Here is a 26,199-nt window from a genome sequence, read left to right as displayed (position 1 = left end):
TTTAGGAAATTGTTCACAATGCTTCCTATTCAGGACAGGGTAGTAAAGGTTGAGAATGGGAAGTTGAGGGCCTGGCCAAAAAGTCCACATTGAATAGTGGCAGAGACAGACTGATGCAGCAAGATTTAGGGACAAGTTAGAGAGGAAGGATGAAGGAGAGGAGAAGCTCAAGTTAATCATAAGATTTGAGGGCTGACAGAATAGGAAATTTTTAAAAAAATGATACTGCTTTGGAAAGCAATGACTGGCCTGGGAAATAGAATCATGTGGGTGAGGGACATGTTGATTTGCACATGGTATCTGGAGACAGAAATGGAAATACGCTGCAGGCTCCTGAAAATATTAGTCTAGCCAAAGATCAGGCTAAAATATAAAACTGGAAGTCTTTTGCGCTGAATAAAATCATGAGTCCCCTGGTGGAGAAGTGTAGAACCCACAATAGCAGAGAGAAAGACAGAATCCAGGAAAGCGGCTACACAAGCAGTAGTCAGAGAAGTGGCAGGAGGGCGGAGATTATAGATTAGATAAACAGAAAGGGACCTGTCATGAAGAAGAGACAGTGAACAGTTTAGAGGAGAAATGGTTAGCTCCCAACGCTGTCAGATGACGGGAAGACCTCTTTATTAGTTAGGCTGAGATTCTGTAACCGGTAAGTCAGAATGACACCATTAAATGGTTCAGGGCTGGTCTGGAGGTTCCAGTCATCCGAGTCCCAAGCTCTGTTTGTTTCATTGATCTGCTCCCTAACACTGGGCACCATGGATTGAACATTTGCGTCCCTCCCCTCCCCCAAAAGCGAAATCCTAACCCGCACTATGATAGTATTAGGAGGTGGAGGCTTTGGGAAGTGATAAGGTGATAGATAATTTGGGATTAGAACCCTTGTTACGGGGCCCGAGATAGCTCTTTCGCCCCTTTCCACTGCGTGAGGCTGTAACCTGAAGAGGGTTGTCACCAGAAGCTGGTGGCGCTGGCGCCCTGATCCCAGGCTCGCAGCCTCCAGAACTGTGAGAGACACGTTCCTGTTGTGCATAAGCCATCTAGTCGGCAGTAGTCTGGTAACAGCCTCAGCGAAGACACCGCGCTTCCTTCGCACAGTCTAAGTGAGTTCCTGCACTTCCTGCCCTCACACCTGTGCTCAAGCCTGCAGGAAGGAGTAAAGGGGGAACGGGAAAGGCCTGCTTTGGAAGCTACACCTCAGTTGCGAGTACATGGCCACACCCGGCTACCAGGGCATCTGGGAAAGGCAAATCTGCAGCTGCACAGCCTTGGGCCCCACTGAATTTTAACTACTGACTGTATAAAAAGGGAAGAAGTACAGTATTGGGGGCCACCAGCAGTCTTAACCATGAATGGTCAAGGATAATAATAATTCAGAAAAGACCCTTGAGGGGCACCTGGGTGGCTCAGTGGGTTAAAGCCGCTGCCTTCGGCTCAGGTCATGATCCCAGGGTCCTGGGATCGAGCCCCACATCGGACTCTCTGCTCAGCAGGGAGCCTGCTTCCCACTCTCTCTCTGCCTGCCTCTCTGCCTGCTTGTGATCTCTGTCTGTCAAGTAAATAAATAAAATCTTCAAACAAACAAAAGCAAAAAGAAAAGACCCTTGAATTTGACAAGCAGTTGGCTACTACAAAAGCTAATTTAACTTGGGGTGCCTGGGTGGCTCAGTGGGTTGAGCCTCTGCCTTCAGCTCAGGTCATGATCTCAGGGTCCTGGGATCGAGCCCCGCAACGGGCTCTCTGCTCAGCAGTGAGCCTGCTTCCCCTTCTCTCTGCCTGCCTCTCTGCCTGCTTGTGATCTCTCTCTCTCTTTCTGTCAAATAAATTTAAAAAAAAAAAAAAAAAAAAGCTAATTTAACTGTTCATTCCGTCATCAGCCTTGCCGTCTTCCAGTCCATTGTCCATGCTGCAATTAGAGGTAATTTGCTCAAGGGTCCCTCCTCTGCTCCAACACTTCACTGTCTCCTCTGTACTTTCAGAAGACAGTCCAAAACGCTTAACATAGCGAGGCTTTCATGATTAGAACCTTACCTACCTGTGAAGATTCACCTCTCCCTACACCCCTCCCTTCCACAGCCCATGGCAACCCATATTCCTCCCTCAGTTTCTAGCTTTGATAGAAATGCATTGTTAATCTCCTGTCCTGTCCCTCTGAGACGTGAATCTCCCATTTCCTCTTCGTGGTATGCTGTTCCCCGTTTTGCCTGGATTCCTCCCGTCTTCCTTCAGACTAAATACCAGGTCCAACAGGGTGCTGTCATGGACTTCCCAGGGCAGACTTCTGTGCCCTATCCATATGTTCCAGAAACACCCTGCAGGTCACACATACCACTGATTTGAATCTGCTTGGGAATGTTTGGCTCTTCTGTGTTAACCACGAAGCCATCAGCAACTTGAGGAAAAAGGCCCCGCCTTCTCCAAATTTGTGCACACAGAGGCCAATGCACAGCCTGGTACAGAGTGGGAAATCTAGAAGTATTGGCTGAATGAGCGAAATGTCCAACTCTGATGAGTAGAAGAATCCAAAGCTATTATTTACTGATGCAAGGGAACACACTTTGAATTTCCTGCCCACTTACTGTTGTTCCTTAGGCTCAGTCCCCTCTGCTACATAATGAGGAACTTGTTAATGTGCTGACAAATGGCAAAGAAAATGAATTGCTTTGACAAGGAACATTAGAGTGCAGCATTCATATTATAACCTGAAACATTGTTGGATGTCATGATTCCATGTCTTGGAGTTAGTCGGCAATCCCCATTTCAAGGGAGGGGAAATTGCCTATTGTAAGGGATGCATCCACAACCCACTATTTAGCAGAGCTGCGAGAGCTTATTTGCTTATTACCATGGCAACCACCAGCCCAACATGGCACATTAGTGTACTTGTCTAGACGGCACCAAATTTATCAGCACTTCCTCTTTTGTGTGCCTGATTTTAAACAGGCAGGTGTGGATCCAAGGTGCTACTGGGAGAGAAAAGATTTTTCTCTCCATGTGGGCAAATGAGCATGTTGAAAGCATCCCAGGAGCTCCTAAATGGCTAGCACTGAAATCTGCACTAATTTGAAAGCTCTTGCGTTAATCTGTGTTTTTCTTTTTTAATAAAACCGTACTAGAAATAAAGAACTAGAAATACATCCATATGGCCTGCCAACTGAATCTAAAAATAGTTTATGTGAAACAAAGAGCTCACTGACTTTTACATTTATGGAAAACTAAGAATTTAAAATGTCTTTTAATTATGTTTTTCTCCTTGTCGTCAGTATTTGGACACAGATAGCCAACACCATAAGCCAAACATTTATCAGCTTAGAATATTTGTAATATTCTCTTCAAGGGAAGAATTTGGGCAAGACCAAACCCTTGGGACCCAGTCTCTTGAGGCTTGCTGAATCTCAGGGTCAGGGCCTTCTGCAGACAGAGCCCTTCCTAAGACTTGCTGGGTCTTAAATCTTTGACAGTGCTAGAAGGTCCATCAGCAAATGTCCTCTAGGAATGTCTTGGAATGGAGGACCTAGCAAGGACAAATGTTTATTTCCCTGTGTTGATGCAATCAGTGTTTTTGACTAGCTTATTTTTATGAACAGAAACTTTAAATTGTATCTGCACACAGTTAGCTATGTGACTGGTGACTGTGTGTGCAATTTATTCTAATTCAATAGTAAATAACTGGGGTCAGGGGGATATTTGGCCCATGCCTCCCATTCACAAAGGGCAGCAAATTGAGAAATTGACCTTGTCTACAAACCTGCGTATAGAAGGAGTCCGAGACATAGCGACAGCATTGGAACCAGATGGCATTCTTCATCTAACTTTAAACCTGGGTCTATCACCGGACCACAGTGCTTTGCAGAGCACTTGGAGATGGTATAGTTTATAAATCTCATCATTTTTGCATGGAGAGCATAATTATGTCACGTTGATTTTTGTGTATAAAAAGCAATGCTTTGTTGCATGTAAATATTTAACATGGAAAACAAAACATGCTTCTCATATCTTCATTTTTAGAAACCTATCACTAGCCTCATGAAACCAAAGAGACCACGTTTCTCTCAGGGCTGGGAAGACTCTGGGATCAGGCAGCATTTGGTATTAGCATTTGGTCCTCTAAGTCTTTTTGCTTGACTTTATGACATTTGGTGGATGCTTAATAAAACATTCGTTTAATTAACGCATGAATGAATGAACCATGAATATGAATAAACACATTTTGGTTTCTAATCAGATTCTCTTTTTTTTTTTTTTTTAAGATTTTTTTTATTTATGTATTTGACAGAGAGAAATCACAAGTAGATGGAGAGGCAGGCAGAGAGAGAGAGAGGGAAGCAGGCTCCCTGCCGAGCAGAGAGCCCAATGCGGGACTCGATCCCAGGACCCTGAGATCATGACCTGAGCCGAAGGCAGCGGCTTAACCCACTGAGCCACCCAGGCGCCCCAGATTCTCTTAAATTATATACAAACAGCTTTAAATAGGCCTTGGGCAAGGTTAACTAGCGAAAGCAATGTCACATCCAGGGAATAAACCCAGGTGATTTTGGTATCCTCTCATGGAACTGAGAGTCACAGGGAGGAACACTAAAATATCAGTGACTGGGAAAAATCAAGCAGAAGGTGAACTTGACTTAGGGGCAAGTGCACTGCGGTGTATCTTTTAAAAGAAGTAAAGTTTCATTCTTCTCAAGTTAATGTCACTCAGAAGAGACTGATCTCACAGAGGTCAGGTTAACCGTTTAACCAAAACATAGTGACTGCAAGAAACCCTCTGTATTAAGGTGCCTCTGGCCGCAGTAATAAGTTACCACCAATTTACTGGCTTAAAACAACACTCAATTTATTCTCTTACAGTTCTAGAGATCGGAGGTACAAAATCCACTCCGCGGGACAAAGGCGAGGGCTGGTTCTTTCTGGAGGCTTTAAGGGAGAATCGGTTTCTTTGCCTTTTCGATCTCCTGGAGGCTGCCTGCCTCCCTCGGCTCCCATGGCTCCATCTTCCGCTCTCAGGCTCTCATCTCCTACTTCTTCCTTTGACCTTCTCGCCTCCCTCTCCTAAGGACCCTTGTGATTACATTTAGGGCTCTTGTGGATAGTGCAGGATAATATCCCTTTAACAAGATTTCTAAGTAGAATCACATCTGCGAATCCTATTTTATGACATGGGGCAACATTCCCAGGTTTCAGGGATTAGGATGTGGCTATCTTTTGGGCCACCTAGCAGTTTGCCTCACCTTTTTATCCCATCCGTGCTTGTCTGGGTTTCCTTGTCTGTGCAGTCAAATTGTATGACAGTTGTTGTTCCCAACCTCTTTTTCAAAATTTTTATAGTAAGAAAAACCAAGGCTCGCTCTCTTTCTACTGCCACCCCCCCAGCATACACACACAACACACACACAAACACACACATGTACACACCCGAGTCTGGTTAAAAGCACGGCTTCCATAACCAATCTGCCTAGCCTAGCATGCAGTGTCCACTTACTAGGTATGCGCCTGTGTGCAAGGAACCTCCCCTCCCGGCACCTCAGCTCCCCCATCTGTGGAATGAGGATAATAATAGTACCTCCCTCTTAGAGTGGTTGTATGGCTGAAATTCATTAAAATGTGTAGCGTGCTTTGGTTGTTCAGGAAGTGTTAGCTGTTAGTACTTACTAAGTCTAAGGAACCAGTCATACGTCCACTTAGGCAAACTCAGCAAAGAGTGACATCAACATAAAAAATGAGAACATTTTCTCTCACTGTTCTACTCAGCGCATGCTGATATGGGGTGGGGCGCGGGGGCAAGGCAAGGGAAGGTGTGACTCATTGTCCCTCAGCTGATCTCCGTTCCCTTGTTCTCGAGCTTCTGTCCTTCCTTGTGTAAACATCTTGTAGCCCTCGGTGTGATTCTATAGTTTTAATATCTGTGGTATTTGGATAACAGTGTCACCCTCATGCAAGCTAATTTGCTCTTTTCAGTTGAAAAAGAAAATGCACTTAGCAAAATAGAGAGCACTCCTTCAGTAAGGGTGGAGCCTGATTTCGTTGTACCAACTGGGAGATGCTCAGAGTTCAGTCCTTCTTCCGAGGAGAGTGCAAGTGCCTTTGGCTCTTCCCAGCTGAACTTGCAGCTTACCCCTGCACTTAGGTAAAGCTCCTCGGCACACCTAACAGTATATCTTGCAACAATTCTTGCCTGCAAAAGATTGATATCTATGATATCTCCCCCAGCCAACCTTCTAGGGCCTCCATTTCGACCATAAATTCGGGGCATGGATATATTTTCTTCTAGAAAAAGGAAAATGCAAAGGCATTTCAAGAACATGAGAGCATTAGTTCAGTGAAACAGGAACTAGTGTTGACACTAGCCTTAACTATCAGAGGAAGCATGTAAAAACAAAGTGAAGGGATATACAGAAGTGTGCGCACCACCAGACCTCAACAGTGATGTTTAGGAGCAAAAATACCATGACACTGCAGTTTTCCATCCAGAGCCCCCTGTGTGTTTCAGGGCAGCATCGTGGAGTGCTGATTGAGGTTTGTCACTTACGCATGTCTTTGACGTCGGGCTTCTCATCTATACCTTCAAAAAGCATGAAACATGAACAATTAGAAAAAATTGAAATGTGACCTTCAACCTAGTATTTTTTTATCTCTACTCTGATTATTTCTCAGCACTAGAGCTCCCAACCTAGTATTTTTTTATCTCTACTCTGATTATTTCTCAGCACTAGAGCTCCTAACCTATTCTGGATCCCTGAGTCCTCTGAAACTCTAAGACGTCCCCTTAAGAAAAAAATGCATAAGAGCGTGTGGAGAAAGGGGAACCCTCCTACACTGTTGGTGGGAATGCAAGCTGGTGCAACCACTCTGGAAAACGGCATGGAGGTTCCTCAAAAAGTTGAAAATAGGGCCACCTGGGTGGCTCAGTGGGTTAAGGTCTCTGCCTTCAGCTCGGGTCATGATCCCAGGATCCTGGGATCGAGCCCCGCATCAGCCTCTCTGCTCAGCAGGGAGCCTACTTCCTCTTCTCTCTCTCTCTCTCTCTGTCTGCTTCTCTGCCTACCTGTGATCTCTGTCTGTCAAATAAATAAATAAAATATTTTTAAAAAAAAGTTGAAAATAGAGCTACCTTATGATCCAGCAATCGCACTACTGGGTATTTACCCTAAAGATACAAATGTAGTGATCCAAAGGGGCATGTGCACCCGAACATTTATAGCAGCAATGCCCACAATAGCCAAACTATGGAAAGAACCTAGATGTCCATCAACAGATGAATGGATAAAGAAGATGTGGTATATATACACAATGGAATACTATGCAGCCATCAAAAGAAATGAAATCTTGCCATTTGCGATGATGTGGATGGAACTAGAGGGTATCATGCTTGGTGAAATAAGTCAGTCGGAGAAAGACAACTATCATATGATCTCCCTGATATGAGGAAGTGGAGATGCAACGTGGGAGGTTTGGGGGTAGGAAAAGAATAAATGAAACAAGATGGGATCAGGAGGGAGACAAACCATAACAGACTCTTAATCTCACAAAACAAACTGAGGATTGCTGGGGGGAGGGGGGTGGAGAGGAGGGCGATGGGGTTATGGACATTGGGGAGGGTATGTGCTATGGTGAATGCTGTGAAGTGTGTAAACCTGGTGATTCACAGACCTGTACCCCTGGGGCTAATAATACATTATATGTCTATGAAAAAATAAAAAAACCTTTTTAAATGCATAGCTACACTCACATAAACAAACCTCCACATACAATTCAGAGGTGTGCCCTCGGGGGGGGGGGGGGGGATGGGCATGGGGAATCCCAGGATTAAGAACCTTCTATAAGAATTCAAGGGTTTGAGGTGCCTGGCTGGCGCAGTGGGTAGAGCATGCAGCTCTTCATTTGAGGGCTGTGAGTTCAAGCCCCATGCTGAGTGTAGACATGTGTTAAAATGAAATCTTTAAAAAAAAAAGAGAGAGAGAGAATTCAAGCTCCTGCCTACTTTTCTAGTCTTTTCTCTAAATATTATCTCTTCCACTGTGCCCAGACCATAGTGTATCAGACTACCTTTTATGCCAGGCCTAAGATCCTACTGGTGAACATTTTATTCCAGCTATTGCTGCAGAGACCAGCTTCCTGTCCATGTAACTTAACAATATTGGGCTTCAGCTGTTCCTTTTCTTTCTTTCTGCCTGGGACTTTTCTGGAAGGAAGGCAAAGATGCTGTTGAGAACTTTCGTGACATTAGTGCACGTGCAACCTGAACATGCACAGTCGTTAACAATTCATGGCACTTGTGGAGGATAAGAGCCTATGGGTTCACACTCCCATTTTCTAGCCCTTGAGTAGATAATTCTGTGTATCCTTGCAGAGTCCCAGCAAAGTAGGGTCTCACTTGATAATCCCCCCTTGTTTGGGCTCTTCCCCTGTCCTTGCTTCACTTTTCCCTGACTTTTACACCTCTTCCCTGGATTATGTCCCCAAATAAATTACATGTGTGCAAGCTGTGGTCTCAGACTCTGATCTTCAAGAGAAACTCAAGTTCAAGCACACAGAAACTACACAAATCAGTTTCTAACTCTACCCTGTCTTCCATTGTATTTTAAGCCAGAACTGCCTTTTTTTCCTTTATTTTTGACAAATCGCTATATTCAAAGTCTTGCTCAAGTATCCTCTACATCAGAGGTCACAAGCTGCATTTGGCATGGTCTGGCCCACATAGTTTTTCCTGTAACACATCTACTCTCTATACTTGGGTACATGTTTGTTTGAGACTTGGCTTATGTCAAGTAGAAGCATTGTGTCCTGTTCTTTCATGTAATTTCCATGGAGTGGCCATTTGTAAGCATTAGATAATGTGTTGTCATCTGTTGAATAAACAAGACATTTTTTGGAAAGTGAAAGAGTAACTGCCTTAAGTCGGTCTCATCTCTGCCCTTATAGATTGTGTGAACTTGGAAATGTCCATTTTAAGCATCGAGTCTCTGCCTCAGTGGGGAATCCATTTGGAAAACCCAGCTGCTTGTCTTTTAATCATATAAGGGCCTAGATTTTTAAACCGTAAAGTCCAGAAATAAGCTGCTGAACAAATATTTTGGGGTTGTTTTGTTCTTTTTTTTTTTTTTTTTTTTTTTTGACCTTTCCTTCCTGGTCGCATAATGGCTATGGCAGCTCCCGCCCTCCCATTCACGTACAAGGCAGGAAGGAGAGTGGAGGACAGAGATAGCCGTGTCCTTTCCTTTAAGCAAAACGCAGCAAACATACAAACAAAGATGTCCCAGAAAAGCCCAGCAGATTTCTTGTTTATGAGTCATGAGACTGAACTGTAGCACATACCCCTAGCAGCAAGGCTGGGGGAAACAAATACCTAGACTATGACAGATCAGTCTCTCTCTCAAACACAATCAGGATCTTGTTAGCAAGGAAGGTGGGGTGGTGGGAAGAATGGATGTCAGGTAGGCACGCAGTAGTGTCTGCCACCGTCTCACTCCACAAAATGGATTGAATACCTACCCTTCCAACTCTCCAGAGTTGCATGAGACTCAAAGAAGACCATGTTTGTAAAAGTGCTTTGCAGAACGCCATGCAAACTACTAAGTAGGTGAAATGATGCCCATAACAGGAAAATTCCTGTTCTGTCCTACACTAAACTACATAGTAGCTGCACAAACATTCATTTACAATTCGTATTGATAAAACAAATTTGCCTTCTACTTCTGACAGAGGACCTTTATAAAGCATTATGCATGGACTGGTGGTGTTTTCTTCTTCCGAAATGGATAGACTGTCGCCGTAGTAATGATGGTAGCCATAACAGCAAGGCCGTCAACACTGCCTTACAACTTAATGACAGGAAAGGAAGGAAAAATATCTCATCATTTTAGTTGTATGGGAGAATTTTCCTAAGAACATACTGTAGCTTGGCCAGGGCATCTGCACTCTTAACGAAAACAATACAGAAAGCCAAAATATTGGTTTGACAGCTGACTTGAAAGAGTCATTCTGAGGCATGGTGCTTGTCCCTGGGTGTCATGTGGAGATGTGGGCAAAGTAGGAAAAACGCATATTTTGAATCACCCACATCGTGTCCTAGGACTCTGGTCACTGGCCTGCACACTCTGGAAGTAGAGTGCCTCCTGGTCCCCCAGCTAGTGAGTTGACTACATCACACTTTAGATTCCCTCTCCTTTACTTTTGTCTTTTAAATCAAATGACCATGCAGTAAAAGTCTGTTAAATATTAAGCTACAACTTTGTTAACAAATACTTGTTATGCTAGAGATGGTGTAGTAAATGTCAGTGAGAATGAGAGCTAGATTTATTTCCTTCATTTTACTAAAGGTTATGATTTCATGTAAATTTAGTCAGAAGAGCGTAATTCAGAGTCGTCATCTAAATACTAAATGCCTAATACTTGAGAAGGCATCTCTAAAAAATATGGACATTTCCCTCCATTGATAAATTTACGTTACGCCACCTATCAAAAATGACAGTGCCTCCTTAATTATTTAAGCCCATATTTAAAATTTTCTAATTGTCTCCAATGTGTCCCTTAGAGCTGGCTTGTAATGTATACAGATATAAATATAGATATAAATACAGATATAGAATAGTATTCTGCATACATTGGGTTAGATAAAATGTACATAGAATGTATTACTAAAACTAATTTTACTGTTTCATTTTTTTGAAGTATGCTTACTAGAAAAACTTCAACAATGGATGTGACAACAATAATTTCTTTTGAGTAGCTCTGCTCCAGCCTCTGTATTTTCTGTAATTGAAAAATTAGACTGTAAAGATTTTATTAGATTAAAGTTGAACCTTCCCAGCAAGATGACATCGAAGGGTTACTTCATAAGGCAGGAGAAAGTATTATCTTGTATACTAGTGATTAAGAGTCTGGCCACTGGATGACTCTCTGATTTTTCCATGGTAAGATTATGTTTTTTTCTCCTTGTGACCAGAAAGTAATCAGAAAGTAATCATCATGCTGTTACTTTGCCACCGTAAGAATGTCCAGTTTCTCAACAACAATTCTCCAAATGGTTTCAATAACAACTAATAATCCTTCCTTGAATAAATAATTTCATCAGAGGTTACAAAAAGCTGACATCCATCTGTTTCATTCCTTATACGTAATTAATGGTCATTATTCTATAAAGTTTTCCTCTTCACCTCAGGGCCACTGGTGGCTATGAATGCTCATTGGAAATGTAAGATAGATTTGCTATTTCCTTTAATAACTGATTTTCAAAGTAATATCATTATAAACTTATGAGCTTGTTGAATATCTTTCAATCAACTTGAACCATTATTCTTTTTGATGCTTGAATTTTCATAGCTTGGACTATAGGAGCCCCTTCAATATGGTTCCAGTGTCCTTTTGACACAATCTCATCAATCCCGGAAAGATTTCTTACTTTCTGGCACAGTAATATATCCCGGCCTCACCTTGTACCTTTCTGCTCAGATCTTAAATCAGTCATTGCTCCAAGAAGCTCTGACTCTTTGTATTAGGAAATGAACTTAGAAAGCAAGGTTTTATGCTTAAAGTCATGACTTTATTTTCTTGTAATTCTGAATTTCATAGTCAGAAACCTGGGGTAAAAAAATAAAAAAGAAATGGAATTTCATTTTCCTATAAGCAACCTGAATTTCCATTGATGTCAGAAAACTGCAGCTTGCCAATCAAAATAAACTTAGTCCCTTCTGGATTCTTCTTAGCTTCAATTGGGTTAAAATTCAATCAAATTTAGGCCTGTCTCCTTCCTTTCAATCCTTTTCTTTCTGCAAAGATGGTGCAGACTTGGGGTTTCGGGTGGAAGGAATGTTTTGTTCTGTCCTAGTGCCCCAAAGTGGTGTCTTATTCACTTATGGGATGCCAGATTTTTGCAACACATAGGATGCTTTTTTCAGTGTCCACCGCCCCCACAACTAAAACGCTCAGGTTCTCTCTGTTTCTTGGTCACCATGTCTTTGTAGACCACTCTGTGTCCTCTGTCTCCCAAATGCTTGGAATTTTTAGGTCTAATGATGCATTCACAATGAATGCCAACACCTCCTGGGATATTAAAAAAAAAAAAAATTAGGATGTTCTCTTCCTCAACTCTGGGGCTCTGAAAGATTCAAGGAATTGTCTTATTCCTCACCACACATTTCTACTTTAATGCTGTCTTCTCTATGAAGTGCTTTGTGTCCTACCTGAGGCAATAAATATGGCTAATATTGATGTAGAGTACAAAAGGCAACGTAAGGAATGAAAGTCTTGCGTTACTGTTTCCAAATTTTATTTCTCTGTACATTCCTCGGGATGCATTTGCTGTTCTCTGTGTTCGCTCCTGCTTTTTCCTACCTCCAACATTTTGCTCATGTATTCTTTGTGCATAAGTGACCTAACCCACCCTCTAAGAGTCTATGTATATTCAGATCCACCCATTCCCTAAGGCCTAAACAAACCTAAAAATATCCCTTTCTTCTTCTATTCTAATTATATTTCATCTCACCTTCTTTGTGGGATTTATTACTTTATTCGTTATTCATTCTGTAGACATACACTAAGAAGCTACTGCCTACCAATGTTTGTGTTCTTTTATCTGAACTAGATTGTAAATTCTTTGGCAGGAGAATCCGTTCATCACTGTATTTCCATATTCAGTAAACATGAAGGAAGGAAGGAAGGACTGAATGAGTAAGTGTATGAACTGCTGACCACCCGGATTGCAGGAACCTTCTCTCCTTCTCTCCTTCCCAGGGCTGGGGCCAAGATGCTTAGTTCCGGCTTCTTGCACTTCTCTTTCAAACTTACTGTCCTCTTTGCTTATGTTCTCTTTGCTTGTCTTTCTAATGGGAAGAGACCCATTTTTGATCTCAGATGAAGCTTATCCACTCATCTTCTAGAAACTACCTTTTAATCTTAATTGAGCAATAATCTTCCTGCTTCTGTCTTTGCCCATTCTATTGGCTCCTTCTACTCAGCTTACCAGTGTTTCCAATCTTTAAAACTCCCTTCCCTTCTTGCCTATGTGCTCTTACCTGCCTCTCCATCTTTACTTCCTATTACTTGTATCCCTAAAGCTCTGTTCCAGCTGTATTGAAATATCTGACCCTCTCTTGGTTCACTTCTTTTTCCTGCTTGTATATGATCCTCTCATTCTTTGCTTCCAAGTCTCAGCTAGAGCGTTTCCTTTGGGAAGACTTCTGAGACTCCTACAGAAGAGCTGGTCATTCTTTCCTTCTATCATTTTATCTAGTATCGGATATAATTATCTCTTGGCAGATCTGCCTCCCCCAAGTGATTGTGGGGTCCTTGTGGGCAGGTTCAAGTTCCTGTTAATAATACGTGTATCCCCAGTGGCTGTCTATAGGAGGTCCTAGAAGCTTTAATTGAGTAGACGAATGACTGAAAACATGAGACTGACCATCTCATTATCTATAGCTCCTGAACTATGCCCAGGAAAAACTCTATGATAGTCTGCGCCAGTGGGTGTGTTCCTTCAGTAGTAGCCCTGGCGGGGACAGCATGACCTTGGCAAGGCTGTGTCATGTATTGAGTAGGAAATCGACTACCTTTCCTGTTTATGTAGTGTGCTGGCCAAAGGAAAGATGGCTGTGTGTGGTGAAGGCAGCAAATGAAAAGACCTTCTGTGCAAGGAATGCTCTGCTTTTATATTTCATTTCACAGGAGGTACCTCCTTGGAATGTAAACCCTAATTCAAGGAAGGTTAAAACAGATCTTACAAGGGCAGAGATGAGTACAGGGTTGTGAAAATCTTTATTCCAGTGTCAGAACCTTTTGCTAAAACAAACAGGAAAAAGAAAACTTCTCATGATTACCCATCTTAGCTTTAAATTCTTTCTACAATTCTTTGAAAATAAGACCTAGGGGAAAAAAATACTTAAAATTATCTAGCAAAACCCATTCATTTTTCCCACCCAGATTCAGTTTTACAGATGAAGAATCGAAGTACAGAGGAGTGAGAGGTAACCTGTCAAAGGACCCACAGGCAGTAATCGGAAAAACCAGGACCTGAGCTCAGTTTCCTGATATTTTACCCAATACCTTTCAACTTCATTATGCTAAGAATATGCATACATAGAAGAAGTACATGAAGAGAGAAAGGGATGATTGCACCCCTGGAATATATTATGGTACTGTAAAATCGTTTAATGGCTTGAATCTGTTTCCAGATATTACTGCATTTGTCATTTCCTTACATTGATCTATGACCTAGTGTCACTCTTTCCTGGCATTGGAAGTATTTTAGTTAAAAAAAGAACTGTTTCATGTCTTGGTCCTTTAGCTACAAAATGCATGGTTGCACTTTGGGAAGAATCATGCAGATCAATGACAGAACTAATGAGAGTCACAATGTTTAGTAATGAATCTGCCAAATTGCCATCATGTAGCTGTTAAGAACTGTGACGAGTTTGAAATTTTACCATACTTGTGGTCTCACACGTTAACTCAATGGTTGGTGACAGAAGACATGAAACTCATGGGTCAGGGATCAAAGTGACGAAGTTTTAGAATATGGGTGAGGTTCGGTGGTGTGAGATCTGGAGCCGAAGACCAAGAAAGAATTCTTAAGTTGCAGAGATGCTTCTAGTGCAAAAACAGTGATTTTATTAAAGCACAGGAACCGGACCCATGGGCAGAAAGAGCGGCTTTGAGTTTGTGAGCTGTGGCTGATTATATACTTGGGAGCTGGGGAGGTGAGGGCAAAGGGGTGTCCTGAAGGACTGTCAAGTGCTAAAGAAGACTCTCGGAATAATGGAGACCTGGTTCTTGTTGAGCCAAGGCTGTTTTTTCCTCTAATGAGGCAGTAACATGAAGACAATTGGGAGTTTCCTGGAGGAAAGTTATATTACTCCTATCACACATCCTTATCAATGGGCTTCAGGTTTAGAAGAAATACAATTATATATATATATATATATATATATATATATATATATATATATATATATATATATATATATATATATATATATCAGCCTCCCTCAACTTTATGGAGGGGACAGTGATGTTAGGGTTTCAGGAAACTGAGTATGGGTCTCTGGAAGTTAGGCTATTGATAAGAAAGCTTCTTCCTTATAAATCACTAGGACATTTGTAAACTGAGGGAGACTCCTGTCCTGCAGGACTGGGATCTCTATCAGTTAACCATTTGTTTTTCTTTTAGGGAAGCCAGGAGTGCCTGAGGAATGTCACATAGATCACAGGGTGGAGAGTGGGGGGTGTAAGGTGCCAGCTTCTGCTTTGTCCTCAGCTAGCCTTCTGCTCCCTTATCAAAAGGACTTGATCACCCATGAGAATAGCAGTGGCCAGAGTATCAGCATGGGCGCTGGTTTCCTCAACCCCAGTTCCCATAGGGGGAAGGCCACAGAGAAGACCAGGGGACCTCTGCCCTCACAGTGGAGTGGGTTGGTGCGATAGAGGAGGAACCTGAAGCCTAAAGAGTTTAAATCTTTTTTAAAAGCCAGCAGGGCTGCCTGCTCTTTCTCTAGAGAGAGATGCTCTCTCTATCTTCTAAGGCTGCCTGCTATACAAACATACACAGATATCCTTCAAAAGATAATCTGAAGGGGCGCCTGGGTGGCTCAGTGGGTTAAAGCCTCTGCCTTCGGCTCAGGTCATGGTCCCAGGGTCCTTGGATCGAGCCCCACATCTGGCTGTCTGCTCTGCAGGGAGCCTGCTTCCTCTTCTCTCTCTCTGCCTGCCTCTCTGCCTACGTGTGATCTCTGTCTGTCAAATAAATAAAATCTTTAAAAAAAAAAAAAAGATAATCTGAAGCAAAGATAGTACTCTGCTCATAAGACATTCTGGAACAAAAAGAACCCACAGAATAGTCTCCCACTAACTCCCCTTCAACTCTATACTGCCTTGGCTTCTGGTGAATTTTCCTGTAAGTGTGCCTCTCCATCAACTACTCTGATCTGAGCTACACAGGCTGGGATCAAGTTTGTCAAGTAGTTGTATAAAGCATTTCCTTAAGGTTACTATCATCAGGACTTCAAGCGCTGGAATGAAGACATCCTGTTGCACTAAAGAGTTGTACCCCCAAGGTCTCAGACCCCCCTGGATTTACAAATCCTATAAACCACCCCTGTCTGCTGGAGAAAGTCAGGTGGTTTCTCATTAAATCTTTTGGCCTGAGGCATTCGTCCAGGTACAGCAGAATGTATTAGTGATTGGATAGATTCCATCTTGGTCTGTAAGGAAGAAAGAAGCCTAAGACAGTTCTGTCATTCACGCCAACTCTGGCCTACAAATTCAGACTGACCCAAATGCCTTCCAGTGCTAAGGTGGTATCATTGATCAGTTCGGCTAAAGTCAGGGGAACATTTTTGTATTGTTTTTTATAATTCAAAGATCTCCATTGTAGGGCAAACTGTTCTGAGGGTGCCCATAAATAGCAAGTCAGTTCTCCCTCTGAGAATGTTCCCTGAGAAACTCAAAGTAGCCTTATTTTGGAGAGACCTTGACAGTTGTCTAAGGGCTACACAATCTAGACATAGTGTTTCTTTAAACACTTTCAGGTCTCTCTTGACCATCTCTGAGGTACAAAACATTGTGCTATAGGAAGGAAGGGAGGGAGGTTTTTGCCTGGCTTCCACAAAGAAGCCCAGTCCTGGGGAAGTAACCATTCTTTACACTCTCTGGGGCCCATCAAGTGGATCTGACTTCAGTCAGAGGCGCAGGTTGACAGGGTGTTCTGTGTGGCTTCCTGGCCAGTTCAAGTTCCAAGTATACTTACAGTAATTGAGTATAATCCTTGCTTTTAGAGGAACTGCCTGAGGGAGTCCAACCTGGCCTTTTGGTCCATGGTACCACCTATGTGGCATTTGTCCAACTCCTCAAATTATTGAGTCTTGGCTATGGCAGTGGGAGTGATAAAAGTGATATGAAAGTATGGGAAGGTATTTTACATAGGAAGTGCAGAAGCTGGGGCCATACTCTGCACCTTCTGAGATTTCTTAGTGAGGTGAAAGGAACTGTATCTAAAGCAAGGTCAGAACCATCTGGTGGGGAATGGTGGACCCAGAAGCTAGCTAAATTTAAAATGCATACAACAGTCAGGGTGATCTGCACCAGGGCATTTTCTTCCTAAGAAGGCTCTAGGGTGGTTCTGAAAGACAAAGATCACTAATGTTCCTCCTTCTCCTTTATCTACCAAGGTCTAATGTGTTCCTTTCCCTGGGGTGAGGGTTGTGGTTATCCTTCCAATGCCAAAAAATCAGTATGCTGATTTTGTTTCCAGTAGAAACAATTCCAGAAAGTTACTTTATTTCAAGTCATTCTTTGCTCACTGTTAGAACTTTCATCAAGAGGGTTTCGATGCAAGAAGTTAAAGAGTTACAAAACTATGTAAATGCTTTATATCCATCCCTTTGGCTTGCATGGGCTACTTGGCAAGCCATGTACTCAACCAAATGGCCATTATCCTTATGATCTAGAACCATATCAAATCCACAAGAAAGTCATATGTTGGCACCAGAATTAAGTTTAAATTTGTCGGGCCCCTTTTGTTGGGTTAGCACCAAGAGGGTGTACCAACCAGGTTGACCTGAGGTAGCCATTAAGAGAAAGAAAGAAAGTCTGGTTGTCAATGTATAAGAATAGTCTGGAGTGGAATCCAAGTTTTCAAAATAGATCTACGTAACACTCTGCCCCTTTCTTCCTAATTATTACCCAGGAAATGTCTGAGAAAAGATGATTCCTTTCTGGGGACATCTACATTTAGTGAACAAATTCCTTTGCTAAAGTATATGGACCAGGAGATGAGACAGGTAGTCATTAATGTTTTGGGGTTGTTTTTTGAGAAGGCCATTTCAATACTCCACTATACAGGATGTTTGTGGGTGGTAGAGAGAATGAAAGGCCCATCAAATACCTTGACAACTAGTCCATGTTCAGTGTTTTTTGCAATAAAAGTCATGTATTTTCAGACTCTGAAAAACTGAAAACATGGGACACCTAGATGGCTCAGTTGGTTAAACAGCTGCCTTCAGCTCAGGTTATGATCCCAGGGTCCTGGGACTGAGTTCTGCATCAGGCTCCTTGCTCTGTGGGGAGTCTGCTTCTCCCTCTGCCTAGTGCTCCCCCCTGCTTATTCTCACACTCTCTCTGAAAAATAAATAAAATCTTTAAAATAAACAAACAGCAGAAAACCTGACACAGATTCATTTGAAGGGTCACAATAGTGGGACCAGAGTTGGCTGATGGGACTGAATAGTAACACAGGAATCTATAAAAGTGTCAGTGGGGGAGAGGAATCACCAAGAGCCTCAAGACAGAATAAAAGGTACAATGTAGTCAGTCTGCAAGGAACAGATAGAGTCCATATGTGTATGGTGTGGTCTCCTTCACCTTGACAAACAGGTCAACCCTTGACAAAAGTCACCACTCTAGCATGTAGTAGTAGCCTTGGCTTCAGAAAAGGTGTTCTTTTTGTTCAGTCTATGATGTGGATGTATTGCCATAGCTAGTAGGAACATGGATCTCAACAGAAATAGTAGCAGTCTGAGTGGCACAGATTCCACCAGCAGCTTGATTCTAGTTAGTCTCATTAAAGAAGAAGCCCTCACTGTGAGTTTCTACGTGAATGACCCAGATGGTTGACCAATAGCTAAGCTAGACCTTCAGGGTACCCTAATACTAAACCTACAAACCTAAGAGTGAACAAAAATAAAACAGGTTCATCAAAGGGAATAGCAGTCAAAAGTGTAAGAACAGCCTTGAGTCCTGTCCACTGAGGATAGTGACTATGCCCACTTCTGGCTCTGCATTGATGGCATTGAGATTCAAGTATCATAGCAGCACAGGGAACACCGTTTGGGTTTTAGCTTACTGGGCCATCAGTGAACCAGGCCCAGTCATTTAGGGGAGCCTCTGAGCATTGAAGATTCCATTGACCTAGTGGCTTTGCTTTAGGCAGGATAATGGGCAATATAATTTCCCCCAGGAAGACAGTGCCATTTCTTCATGTGAAGCCAAATCCTGCCTGGGCCAGACTGGTTGCATTCTTGAATATTTCCCTTTGACAAGTGAGTGCTTGTTGTGCCCTTCATACTTTGTTAGGTGTTGAGTCTGAGTCAGCCCACCCCAGCATGGGATTATCAGTCTGGAGAGTTATAAGGCCTTCATAGGTCAGGTGTTCAGTGTCAACAAGATCCCAGTGGCAAGCTAATAGCTTCTTTTCAAATGGGATATAGCCAGTAGCCTTGTCAGAGAAATGAGTCCAGAATCACAGGGGTGTTCCTGGGTAGATGCTTCTAGTAGGCAAAATCATCAGTCACAGAGACTTACAGCTCCAAGGGGCCATTAAGGTCAGTTGGCCCCACATGGGCTCAAGAAAGGGTTGGATAGTAATTTATGTGTTTCACTTACACCATTTTACTTGCAGCTCTTCCTAATTAGGAAAATTCCTTCTGGCACTTAAACTGGAGAATATAAGCCTGTAATGTCAGCTCTTCTTGTAGTTTCAGATGTGGAAGCTGCAACAGCAGTACATTGAATTGGTCCCAAGGGCACCACCGTAAAATCACATTACCTTCCCTACCCGCTGTAGGCCCCACCAATCCTTATTAGTAAAATCCTGATGCCCCCACCCCTCTGGGATTGGTAGGATGGTAGATTGTGTTCCTTTATCCAACAGAACTGTAAAAGTTTGAGTCCTTCTCCTCCCTAAAACTCCCCAGCATACTCAAGTGGTTGTATGTAACCACTGGAAACAAAGTGACCTTGGCCACACCCCTAATCACACTTTCTCTTAAAGTAGCTTAAACTAAAGGGAAAAGGAGAGCTCAGAAGCATGGAGGGAGACAATGACTCTGCGCCAGTAAATATACCTTTTCCATTTACTCTCAGGTTAGAGTATTGTGGTAGTGGTTCATGGATCACTCAAATGAACTTCTGATGTTTGGGGCCTAAAGCTCTAGATCAGAAGATGAGATCCACATCTGACACCATCAGTTTCAACTTTGGATACCTCTTGACTCAGAAGTGACAATCAGATTGTTTTTTGACATGGGGTGTGAAATGCCCACTCTTGGCCTGAGTGGAACTTGATTCTTTGAGTGGAGCTTTTTTGTTGTTGTTTTTTTGTTTTTTTTTTTTGTAAGGAGTCCACCTTAATCTGGGGCATTTGCAGCTTCCTTGTCATAATGACATCTCTTAAGTTTCCACCTGATTTGATGTAAGGTCTAGGAGAGTTTTCTAAGGCTAATCATAAGAATTGATCTAGATTCGTTTGCGTAAGTTTCCCATCCTGTAATGACTTACCTTCATCAGTGTTGTAAAACTCAGTCCAGGGCAGTAAGAGCCAATATAGGTAGTTGTCAATAAATCATCTATGATTTCTTATGGGAGTTTCTCTAGCCTGTGGCACTGTATTTGTGTGAGGTAGCTGAGTTTAGAGGGACAAGGATGGGTTGGACTAATTCAGTAGCTATTTGACATCCAGGTTCTTTCTCATCTAACAAAGAGGATGAATGGGGTGGTCGAGTGAGAAGCTGTGTTAAGGTAAGGTCTGGACTCACCAGGTCAGATACCAGGTATTTACTATGTATTTGCTCTGTTCAGTCATTGTGAGGAAAGAATTGTGATGGGAGAACTAAGCAAAGAAAGCAAAAAGAGTGGACGTAAAGGGGCAGAATTTGGAATCAAAGGTCAAAAACCCAAAGGGAAGTTGGTATGTGTGAGTACAGATAGGGAAAAAGCCAGAAGTATCAAGAAATACTGTCTTTATGGCCCAGTGGGTGTCAAACTATCTTTGAGGAACAGGTTCAAGATCATTGCCTCTCCTTTGGTCTTCTGAAATAGTCTCAGCTAGTTTCCCTGACTCCAAGGCTCTTCCTCTGCCAATTCCTTCCCCATGTAGCTGCCAGAGTTCCATTTATGAAATACAAATCTGATTATGTCAATACACTGCTTGAAAACCCTTCTTTGGCTCCCTCTGCAAAAGGAAAGTCTAAACTCTCCTGCATGACATTTAATATCCTTCACAAGCAGGACACAGTCTGCTTTGCAACCTCATCCCTGTGTCTCTGCAACATGTACCCAATGATCTAGCCACACAGAATTATATGTTTTTCCCCAAATACACCATCCTCTTTCATGCCAGTTTGCCTTAATTTTCTTACCTTGAATGACCTTGTCTTTGCCTGGAAAACTACTAGGTTCGAGCTCAGCAGTCTTCCCCTCTATACAGCTCTCTAATTAGCAGGCTATGTTCCCATGGTATCATATGCACATTGATTATGATGCCCTTCTATTACAGTGTCTATGCCTTTGCTGTCCACCAGACTGTGACCTTCTTCAGGCAACTTGTCTTATTGATTATGGTAGCCCCACTGCCTGCTACAGTCCTTAGCATATAGTAGGCACTTATTCAATATTTGTTGAATGCATTAATATCATTATCATGCACCAAATTGTTTCCTTAAAGCAATAAATATTTCATTTTATCATGTTAAAAATTAGATGAGGGCCCAAGACTCTGGATTATTGTGAATAATAGCACCAATTCATCAAGTATAATATTAATGACTTTATATTAGATAGCCATTTTTCATTTCCAAAGCAATCAGCAGTAACTGCTATAATTAAGCACTCTAATCTTTAAGGTTATTAAGTGTGAAATTAAGCTGAAGTCATCCAAGGGACAGCAGGTGAACATTGTTTTAGGAAATGAATATTTGTGTATGGTTTTTTTAAAGAGACACATAGGTCGTAGTATATTAACTGCATTTTTTTTCTATAATACTCTTATTATGTTCCCAAATACAGCACATCTCTCCTGAACCTCCCACACACATATACATGCCAACCTTTCTCTTCACCTATTGTCTACAAAATGAATATCCAAAGGAAATAGATATTTTTGTGTCGAGTCACCCATAATACAAAAGATACTTATATGAGCACTATTTGAAATGTTTTCTGAAACCCTTCACAAAAATCTTCTTATGAACTTGGTACCATATTGAATCTCTAGAGGGTGCTCTTCAGTCTGAAGGGCAACTGACATGGCCACACTCAAGAAAAGGATAGTAAACAGAAAATCTTGTCACTTTGGAGAAGTATCTTGGTTTCTCAGTATCTTAGGCATCAGGTGGCCATTTTGTGTTATGGAAGTGGAATGAAGAACATTTTGGCATCCCATAACACCCCTTCTGGTGGTAACACATTGACCTTCAAGGTACCCTAATACTAAACCACAAGTATATGTAGGAAGCAGACCAAAAGTGCTCATCTCTTACATTGATAAATATGATGCAGTAGTGCCCATTCTTCCACTAGTGAAGCTTTATTACACTTACATATTTAGACAGGAAATGATCCTTTAGTATATGTGGAAGACATTACCAGTCAGTCATGACATTTTCCCATTGAGCATGGGAAAGCCAGATATTAACAAGCAACCAGAATTGGCTTTTGAGAAAGTATAAAGTATTCACTTTTTATTTTTATTCTGGTGTGTATGAATAAATTTTCAAATATGAAAATAAATTCTGTGGCACCTGGGTGGCTCAGTAGGCTAATCCTATGCCTTTGGCTCAGGTCATGATCTCAGGGTCTTGGGATGGAGCTCTGCACTGGGCTCTCTGCTCAATAGGGAGCATGCTCTCCACTCTGCATCTCCCTGCCTGCCTCTCTGCCTACTTGTGATCTCTGTCTGTCAAATAAATAAATAAATACTCTTTAAAAAAAAGAAAGAAATCCTAATTACTGTGAAGGAAATCCAATAAATACTAATTGAGTATTGGAATGTATTTTGAACATGGACTCATTCAATGTCCATTTCAACCCTCTTTTAGCTTGCTGTCTTCCATTAAATAGTCTAGAAAGCTAAAAGTTATAATTCCATACTACCTTGCAATTAGAATGTAGCCATGTGACCTAGGTGCCCTGGAGTTGCAACCTAGGTGTCCTAGGTTGGCCCTGGAGGAGACTTGAATATTAAAATGAGAAACTTGAGGCTGTGGCCTCCAAAAGACAACAGGTTTTTGTTTTTGTTTTTGTTTTTTAAGATTTACTTATTTTAATGGAGGGGAGCAGAGGGAGAGGAAGAGAGAGAGAGTCTTCAGATCTCCAGTGGACTCCCTGCTGAGTGAGGAGCCGAACCTGGAGTTCAACCCATGACCCTGAGATCATGACTAAGCCAAAATTAAGATTCAGATAGTCAACTGACTGAACCAACTAGGTGCCCCTAAAATAAAATTGTTCTGATGTGCACAGTTGAGTTAGAAGCTGATTCTTCTGGATTTGCTGTGGTGGAAGTTGTGATGTTCGTATGTAAGCATGCTCAGTGCTAAGTTTGGGGCTGCAGTTGCATTAGTTTATTTGATAGTCTATGGCATGAACTGGGCATTTTTTGTACCCTCATCGTTTCTGGCTAAGTAACAGCCAAGCCTGCATCTCTAGCCCTCCCAGAGATTTGTGAACTACTGAAAATCCCTTCTATTTCAACAAATCAGAGTGTTCTCTACTGTTTATAACCAAGAATTCTGCATGTGTTTTTGTGAACCAATCACATACATATTCTCTCCCTGTTCTTTGATCTATTATAGAAACAGAGATATAGAGTAAATACAAAAAGAAAAAAAAACCATGTCCTTGAAATTTTCTAATTAAAATCGAAAAAACGTAGGGAGATATGGGAAATAATGGGGTCAAAGTTTGAAGCTATGGCCCTGCCCTGGTCTCCTATCCCAAATACTCATCAAGCTATTTGTAACTGAGAACAAGAGGGAGAAACAAATGAGCAACTTGCTTCACTGTCAGTATCACTGGCTGGGTCTCTTCTGAAAATAGAGAGGAGCTCTGAGCTTTATTTTTTATCCATTAAGTGTCAAAGAATCTAATATTAATATTCATGAGCATGTATAATAGAACAATAGAGCCATTTCATGCAAAAGGAAATTAGATTCTGCATGATAACTATGTAATATACACACTTGGTAACTGTAATACAACATCATGTCCTCAATTCTGACTCAGACAGGAAGCAGTTAATGAGGAGACGTACAGCTCTTCTCTGATTAAGAATTAGCTCAAGGACAACATACATGGGAAGATAAATAATATATGTAATGCTTGTGTTGAATTGTTCATAGCACTTTACATAAAGACTCACCTTATTCCTTTCCTATTTCATGGAATTCATTTATTTTAATTAATGTATACCCTAGGCATTCCAGGCTATATAACTGGAACATAGGGTGCTAAACTGATCTGGAGAAGACTATAAATAGTAGCTGCAAAATTTATGTGTAGAATTCTAAATGCCATAGAAATATGAAAAATATGAGATCTGGCTTTGATGAACTATCTGACCACACTCAAGTATGGAGTGTAATAACCTTCATATAAAAATTCTATTAAATTCCCTTAAAAGGATTATATGTTCTCAAATTTTAACAAATCTGCACGTCCATCTGTCTGTCTCTACATAGAAAGCACAGTGTGCTGCAAAGAACATGGGCTTTGAAATCAAATAGAACCATGTTTGCATTCCACTGCTGCCGTTTACTAGCTCTGTGCCTGTGATCATGTTACTTAATTTCCCTGCACATCATTGCATAACGGAAGAAGTAATACCCACTTTACAGAGTTTAGATGTTAATAATATTTCTTTTCCCTTTTTTCCTAAATGCTACCTCCACCTCTGGCCCCTCAGACTTTCTAGAAAACACTCATTTCATTAATCTATTAACCAATTTTAAAAAGTAAACATTTATATGCATGCATATGTTTATTTATATGTATAGATACATGACACCCTAAAAATAAACTCATAAAATACTTAAATATACATTCGTAACTAGGAAACATCTACTAAGAACATTAATGATTTTGCTCCTGCTTGTCATCTGACTTTACAGAGTACTGACTTTATTAAGTTAAGTAAGAACCTGAAATTTTTTACTCAGAGACCATATTGAATTACTCTAGACTCTGTTTAGGAAATGTAAAACCGTAAGAATTAAGTGCTATTTTGAAACTCAAAAACTTTATCTGTGATTAACAGACAAATTAGAATATAATCTTGTAAAGAGAGCTCAGCTCAAATAAATAGACTTTTTCATTAATAATGGAATTTTAAATAATCCTGATTAATAAATACTTTTATATATGTCTTATTATCAGTTTAACAACATGACACATTTGGATGTATATGACATATGTAATGCCTTTATTGAACTGTTTCTAGCATTCTATTTTAACAATTAGACATTCTCTTTCCTTAGAGAAAAAGTGTATTAGAGAAAAATAAAAGAATATACATGAGTGTTGTAATTTAGATTAGTCCCAGTCATTAGGGGACAGAGCCAGATGGAGTAGTAGATAGAAAGACCGGGGTCGATGTGAACATACACAGTTTTCAGTTTTATCATTTTTACTTAATCCTTTTTTCTTTTTAGATTCCCTTTCTCTGCTGGTGACCTCCATCTTGTCATTTGTTCTTTGTGCATCCTAATGGCAAGTATTTTAAAGTCTCTCTCATAACTATAATATCTGGATGTCCTGTGGATCGGTTTCTATCATCACTTTTTTTTCCTATTGATTTTGACTTTGATATTGTCAACTGGTATGGCTGGCGTGTTTTTTTTTTATTATCATCATTGTTACGTGGTGGACAACGTCTGTGAAAGTTGTAGAGAGAATTTCAGGCTCTGAATGATTTTATGTGGTCTGAAGCAAGCTAATCCATCCTAACTGGAAGGTTCCTATGCTTCTGTGTGTATTTATGGAAATAATAGGCAACTCTTGCTAATACAGAGTTTGATGAACCGATTTTCAAATTAATTGTGGTTTAAAAATAGTGAAAAAGTAGGGACGCCTGGGTGGCTCAGTGGGTTAAAGCCTCTGCCTTTGGCTCAGGTCATGATCCCAGGATCCTGGGATCTAGCCCCACATCAGGCTCTCTGCTCAGCAGGGAGCCTGCTTCCTCCTCTCTCTCTCTGCCCGCCTCTCTGCCTACTTGTGATCTCTGTCCGCCAAATAAATAAATAAAATCTTTAAAAAAAAAATGAAAAGTACATTTAAAATATAATAATAATAAAAACATAAAAATAATAATTTAAAAATAATTCAAGTGTTTTCATAGTAGAAGAGGTTGTTGGTGCCATTTAGAAAACAGCATAACCTACATAATATTGTTGTAACACGGGATCATTCTCTACCTTCAAAAAAAATATCTAAATATTCTTTCTCCTG

General features: G+C 41.2%; 1 long non-coding RNA gene across 1 annotated transcript in view; it reads left to right on the top strand.

The window, feature by feature from the left end:
• Positions 1-25,462, top strand: part of LOC309861153 — a 292,958-nt gene extending 267,496 nt beyond the window's left edge. Inside the window, exon 10 of the long non-coding RNA XR_014309785.1 lies at positions 25,404-25,462. This is a non-coding gene — a long non-coding RNA (uncharacterized lncRNA). The remainder of the gene's footprint in view (positions 1-25,403) is intronic.
• The last annotated feature ends 737 nt before the right edge of the window (positions 25,463-26,199 follow it).

The sequence above is a fragment of the Mustela nivalis genome (genome assembly GCF_964662115.1).
Source record: "Mustela nivalis genome assembly, chromosome: 3".
NCBI classification, from domain to species: Eukaryota; Metazoa; Chordata; class Mammalia; order Carnivora; family Mustelidae; genus Mustela; species Mustela nivalis.
This window is presented reverse-complemented; position numbering and strand designations above follow the sequence as displayed.